This window comes from Mus musculus, chromosome 3 (assembly GCF_000001635.26).
Source record: "Mus musculus strain C57BL/6J chromosome 3, GRCm38.p6 C57BL/6J".
NCBI lineage: Eukaryota > Metazoa > Chordata > Mammalia > Rodentia > Muridae > Mus > Mus musculus.
In genome coordinates, this window is record NC_000069.6 from 56,825,569 (window position 1) to 56,832,758 (window position 7,190).

A 7,190-nucleotide genomic window follows, 5' to 3' on the forward strand; every position below is an offset into this window, starting at 1 on the left:
CTGAGTGCTGGGATTAAAGGAGTGTGCCACCAACACCTGACTTGCTTTTTGAAATTTTGAGTTCGAATCTTTATTACATTTAAAAATTATTTTTAGAACTTTCTCATAATGTGTTTTGATCATATTATTTCCCCTCCCCTCCCCAAAGTCACTTCAAATTTCCTCACATCTTTGTCCACCCAACTTCATGCACTTTCTATCTCCCCCAAACAGAAACAAAAACAACCAACCAAACAAACAAAAATCCAACAAAATGAAACAAATCCCAAAAGGCAAAAGAAAAACCAAACAAAACAACAAAATAATGCATAACCATAACAAAAAGCACACACACACAGAGGGAGAGAGAGACAGAGAGAGAGAGATAGAGAGACAGAGACAGAGAGAGACAGAGAGACAGAGACAGAGAGACAGAGAGAAAGGCACATGGTCTGCTTTGTCTAGAACACTGCTCTAGAACATGGTTGATATCATCCTCAGTATCACTTCACTGGAGAAACCTGATTTTCCATTTCCCAGCAGGCATCGATTAAAAGTAGCTTTTGGGGGCTGGAGAGATGGCTCAGTGGTTAAGAGTACTGACTGCTCTTCTAGAAGTCCTGAGTTCAGTTAATTCCTAGCAACTACTTGGTGGCTCACAGTCATCTGTAATGGGATCTGGTACCCTCTTCTGATGTGTCTGAAGACAGCTACAGTGTACACACACACACACACACACACATATATATATATATATATATATATATATATATATATATATATATATATATATAGTAGCATTTTGGTTAGGGTTGGGACTTTGTGTATCCACTTTCCCTTCACCATGCTGGAACACTGCTAGAACCTATACAGGCCTTGTGCATTGGTTCAAAGACTCTGTGAATTCATATGTGCATCAGTTCTATTGAGTCTAGAAGATATTGTTTCCTTGGTGTTTTCCACTGGCTCTGGCTTTTACAGTCATTTTGCCTTCTTTTCTGTACAATTACTTAGTCCCTGAGGGTAGAGTTTAATAAAGACACCCCATTTAAGGCTGAATGCTCTAAACATTTTTTTTCACAATTTCCCCTTTATTTCAATGACTCAGCCAATACATAGATACATATGTACATGCACATGTGCATCATATATACATTCATAGAGATTAAGACACACAGAAAACATAGCAAACTATTAAAATTGTGAATCTAGCTAGAGTAAAAGTCCATTGTACTACCTGGCCACTATTCTGTAGCTTTGGTGTTTTAAACACAAGGACACAGATTTCAATAATCATAAGACACTAACTTACACTGTTTACAGGTGAAAACCCTGGCAATAAAGTGATAATTCAGGATGATGGAATTCTGGAAAGGATAAGCTTATAAGGGAGAACATCACAGGAGCTTCTGATACTGCAAGTTATCACCACTCCAGTATGAATATTTTATTCCTTTCTAGAATAATAACTATACAGTCTACACTTTTTTTTCTAAGTATAAATTTCCAAATTAGGAAAAGGTTAAAACATGGAATGAAGTATATAAAAACATTTTTGAAGGAAAATCATTACACATGTGCCGCAGACCCTCTGGGTCCCTAGTCTGCATGGAACGAATCTCTGGAGCAGGTGGGCAAGGCATCGGCTGGAATTGACAGACAGACCGACGTGAGGGAGTGTGAATCTGAATGTAATTTGTCAAATCGAACATCAAACTTTTTATACAGAAGAAAATAGGGAAGTTGGGTGACACACCAGCAAGGTACAAAGAGGTTACTGGATTCTTACACAAAACAAAGGAATACAAATAAGGAAGAACTGGGAGGAACCAACTGGGGTAAAACTCAATGTTAACGACTGGGATCAAAAACAGCTCCACCTAAGGTCCACTTAATCTTAGAAGCCAGGGGCAAGGGCTTCGTGCCCTTGCCATAGTTCTTTCTCTAGTCTATTGTATAGTTCACCTTCCCCCAGGCCATTGTAAATACTTGTGTATGGGTGTAACTCAGCTACCTACATTTTAAGTATCTACTCTGGATCCTCTTTAGGTAACAAACTTCCTTCTTCCTAGATAATGGTAAATTCCTGTGTAGGGCAGTGACTTAGCTATCCATGCCCAAGTTCGAATCAAGGACTGCCTAGAATCTAACTTAGCTATATGTCAAAATATCAATCCTTAGGAGCACTTGTAATAAAGCAATATTAAGGGAAAGCACACAGATCTGTTTACCAACTAAAGCAAGGACATTGGAGCATTCTCCAATACAGGATGCCACAGTTCCAGGAGACTAAGTTTCCGTGAACTTTTTGCCTCGGGACAGCACCCAGGTTTTTGGAGCCTGTCACGCTTGTCACTACTGGAGTGGATGTAGCACACATGATTGTATGTGTGTGTAAAAATAAACTGTTTTGCCTTGTATGACGTGAGGGGGCTTTTGCTAAAGAAGTCACATACCCAAGGTCAGGTTATGGAAATGTACACTGAGGTAGTCATCATCTTAGTTTTTCATGAGATAGTTCTGATACAATCACCAATTCTCAACACTGAATAATTTGATATTAGATAATGTTTTTCTAAACAATTTTTATAGGTTTTATACAACATGCCATGGAGCGCCCACACATATTCTGTATATACAGCTTAAGTGTTATTGTGAACACCTTTAAGATTCTGTTACTCAAATGTTATAAATAACCAACATTGCTCATGAGCTAGTTCTGCCTATTGACATATCCTTTTCTGACTCCCTCTGCAACTGACTCAGTGCTGTCAGGCCTGAGTCTCCCCATCCTCGACATCAGAGTCAGACTCAGCATCTAAGTCCTTATCACTGTCTTCCTTCTGTCTGCAGCTTCTTCTATTGTTAGAACCTTCATTTTCAGTAATTTTTCTTAAGTTTCTGGTTCTTTATTAAATGGAATAATGATCTCTTCTTTCTTTCTACATTTTGCACAAACTTCGAGTTCACAGGCACGTGGTCTACACATTATGTGGTAAGAGTCCTTTACTGTCTTTTGTAAACATTAACACATTTCTTAGGCTTTGACAGTGGCTTGTATTTGCTGTATTTTACAAGCCATTCAAGAACTTCTTTGCAGCATTGACATACTCCATCATGACGTTTTGCATTAATTTTCTTGGTCTGAACACTCTTATCAAACTTGTCATTTTTGAAGGTGAACGTACTCTGGTGAGTCTGAGGCCAGGATCGAGTCATGTTTCCTTTCTGGGAACTCATCTCCAAATCTCAAGCACCATAAGTCAGTGCAACCTTTAAGTTACAGGAAAGGGTAAAGAAGTTACTGCCCCAGACTGAGACTATCAACAGTGATCCAGAACTCTAAACTCTTTTATTCTCTACACATTGCCCTGATGTGGGTCTGTGGTTCTCTACTGCAAGAAGGAACTTCTTTCATGAGACCTGAACACTGATCTATGAGTATATCAATATGTCATTAGGACTAATTTTATTGCTATGCATCCTTGGCAGAATAATAGTGGTAGGTTTCCCCCCTGACCTATATCTAGTCATATTCTTGGCCACTTGAATAGTGTCAGGTATATGTTCCATCTCTCGGAGAAGGTCTTATATCCAGTTAAGAAACTGATGATTATTCCATAACATTGGTGCCATGATTATATCAGTATATTTTGCAGGGAGGTTGCTCTTGTAGGTCAAAGGTTCAGAGCTGGATGAGATTGATTATTTTCTCCTCATGTAGCATCCACAGTACCTTCCAGCCCTACGAACAAGAGAAGTAGGGATAAACCTCCTAGTTAGGCACCAGCTCAATTTCTCCATATTGATGACATAAGTGTCTTTAGCAATAGGTCCTTACTATTAGATTGTGAGGGGTAGCTACTTGCCTTGGCAATAGCCTGTAATCCTTGGGGGGTGTCTAAAGGGCACCCTTGTCCAATGACTGAAAATGATGCAACCTATTCCTTGTACATGGTAATAATTAGCACAAAACACAATTTCAATATCCAGAAAAAAAAAGAAACAAAAAACCAGGAACAACCAATGTGTATGCGTATATGTGCCTATTTATGTATGTGTCTCTTTTTGTCTATGTGTGTGCATATGAGTGTGTGTCTATCTGTGCATGTGTGAATATATGTATGTACTTATATGTGTATATGTATTTGTATGTATGTGTATATATGTCTGTATGTGTGAATATGTCTGTGTCTATAGGTGTGTATGTGTGTGCAGGTATATCTATGTATATCTATGTGTATGAGTATGTATAGTTTCTGTGTCTATGTGTATATGTATGTATTGGCACATATGTATATGCATATATGTTTGTATGTATGTTTATATATGTCCATGTATGAATATGTGTATATATTTATGTCTGTGTTCATATGTATGTACACATATATGTCTGTTTATATGTATGCATGCATATGTGAATACATCTGTCTCTATGTGCATACATGTGTGTGTATTTAAAATAGAGAATCACTGGGTACTGTTGCCATTTACTATGTGACTATTAAGCTCAGTGGTATCATGTCAAACTGTCATTTAAAATTTGTATTTTAGCCTGGGCATAGTGGTACATACCTGTTGTCCTATTATTTGGGAGGCAGATGCAGGAAGAGCAAGGGGGTGGAAACAGCTTGAGTTGTTTATCAAGACCTCATTTTGATAAAGTGTAAATTAATTTTCCAAACAGCAGATGTTATTTGGGTCTTCAGTCTCATTCCTCTTCGGGAAGTGTGTGGTACATGCCCCATATCTGAATCTAGACAGCAGCTTTCCATAAAGCACAAGAGGAGACACTGTGACAACACAGCGGGCCAAGCCTTGTAGCTTTTGTCTCTTGGAATTTCTATTTTGGAATTAAGATCTCCAGCTGTAAATTAATCCGAACAGAGTTTTCCTGAAGAGCCCTGTCAGGTACACAGTGAGCCTTTGGCTGCCACTTCAGCATATCCAGTCATAGGAGTCACACCACTCAGGAACTGGTTTCTTCAGTCCCAGCCAAGTCATCCTATCAAACACTGCCTGGAGTGGATATAAAACAGGCCTGCCAAGCCCTGCCTAAACTACAGGTTAATTACTGAGTTTGCAGCTATTTTTTCATGTATCTTTGAATAAAAAGCAAAAATGGGTATCTACTTTAAGGATCTGGGTATGTTTCCTAATACATAATGCAAAGATGTCATTGATGAGCCTGTGGCCACGTCAAAGCAGATGCCTTTTAGGGTGCCAACCTCCCTTTATCCTCCTGTGTCACATACCAAATGCAAGCAGTTATGAAGGAAGATGGGACTGAGGGGTGGGTTTCAGAAAATAACCCTGCCAGATGCTGTCTTTCAGCCTCTCCATCGTGATCAACCAAACAATAACCCCAGCTGAAATGAACACATGTCCTCAATTAGAAGCTATTGATAACAACTGGGTAGCAGAGTACATGCCAAGCCTGATCTCTGATAATTGCTGCTGAGAGCTGAAGAGATTACAGAGAGAATGTTAAGAATCACCCCCCCATCTCTCTCTCTCTCTCTCTCTCTCTCTCTCTCTCTCTCTCTCTCTCTCTCTCATTCTTCCATCTGGATATGAAGAATTTTAATGGAATTTTAGACTTTATTTTATGTTATGGGTGTGAGAGCTTTGCCTGCATGTATGTCTATGCAGCATCTGCATACAATACCCACAGAAGTCAAAAGAGGGTATGAATTCCCTGGAATTGGAATTAATTGTAAGCATCTATGTGGGAGCTAGGAATCAAACCAAGTTCTTCTGCAAGAGCTGCATGTACTCTTAACCACTGAGCCATCTCTCCAGCACCTGAAAAATAGAATTTAAAAAACTTAATCATGTGCTAGGTACAGAGACACATTCCTGTAATCCCAGTACTTGGAAGGCTGAGGCAGGAAGTTCAAGAGTCCTAGTCCAGCTTTGACTCTCTAATGAAACCCTAAATTGGAAAAGAGGAAAATTTAAAAGCCATCTTATGTATACTTGGTGTTTCAAAGTACAGCTGCCTACCTCCCAACATTTCCAAGATATTAACAAGTTAGTTCTTTCAAAGACCTTGGGATTCAGCAGCACAAAAATTGCAGGACAGTAGCAGATGTTGCTAGTATAAGTTTACAGCACTTTTGTATTCTTATTGCAACATTTTGAGGATTTATTTACTTAAATGTTCTATGTATATATATATATATATATATGGATCATGTGTGTGCAGTGGCCTAACAGCACAGGGGAGTGAGAGGAGAAGAGAAAAGTGGGTGCCGGGGTTACTAAGCATCCAGGCTAGAAGAAACTCAATTCCTGGGTTTGATGATAGACCCTATTTCAAATTATAAGGTGGAAAGCAAGAGGGATCATGATGTGGATCTCCAGCCTTAGCATCTGCATACACAAGAGTTAGCACAACACACACACACACACACACACACACACACACACACACACACACACACACAATTGGCCTACAGACAATTCCACTAGGCTCTTCCCTGGAACCTAGTAACAGTGTCCTAGTAACAGTTTACATCATCATCTGTTTCCAGGTATGAGCCAGGTGGCAGCTTATACAAAGTTTAGAGCTGAAAGGATGGACCATCCAGAGACTGCTGCACCCGGGGATCCATCCCATAATCAGCCACCAAACCCAGACACTATTGCATATGCCAGCAAGATTTTGCTGAAAGGACCCTGATATAGCTGTCTCTTGTGAGGCTATGCCAGTGCCTGGCAAACACAGAAGTGGATGCTCACAGTCAGCTATTGGATGGAACACAGGGCCCCCAATGGAGTAAACCAAGGAGCTAAAGGGGTCTGCAACCCTATAGGTGGAACAACAATATGAACTAACCAGTACCCCCCGGAGCTCGTGCCTCTAGCTGCATATGTATCAGAAGATGGCCTAGTTGGCCATCATTGGGAAGAGAGGCCCCTTAGTCTAGCAAACTTTATATGACCCAGTACAGGGGAACGCCAGGGCCAAGAAGTGGGAGTGGGTGGGTAGGGGAGCAGGGCAGGGGGAGGGTATAGGGGACTTTCAGGATAGCATTTGAAATGTAAATGAAGAAAATATCTAATAAAAAATTGGAAAAAGAAAAAAAAGATTGCTTATTACCCTCTCTCTCTCTCTTTCTCTTCTTTCTCTCCCTCTCTCTGTTCCCACATGTTACCAACTATCCTCTTCCTCTCTCTTCTTCTTTTTTTTGTCCTCTCCCACTCCC

The 7,190-nt window shown here is 40.0% G+C and overlaps 1 pseudogene; it reads right to left on the bottom strand.

The window, feature by feature from the left end:
- Positions 1-2,750: 2,750 nt before the first annotated feature.
- Gm2622 lies at positions 2,751-3,273 on the bottom strand (annotated as a pseudogene).
- Between the last annotated feature and the right edge of the window lie 3,917 nt (positions 3,274-7,190).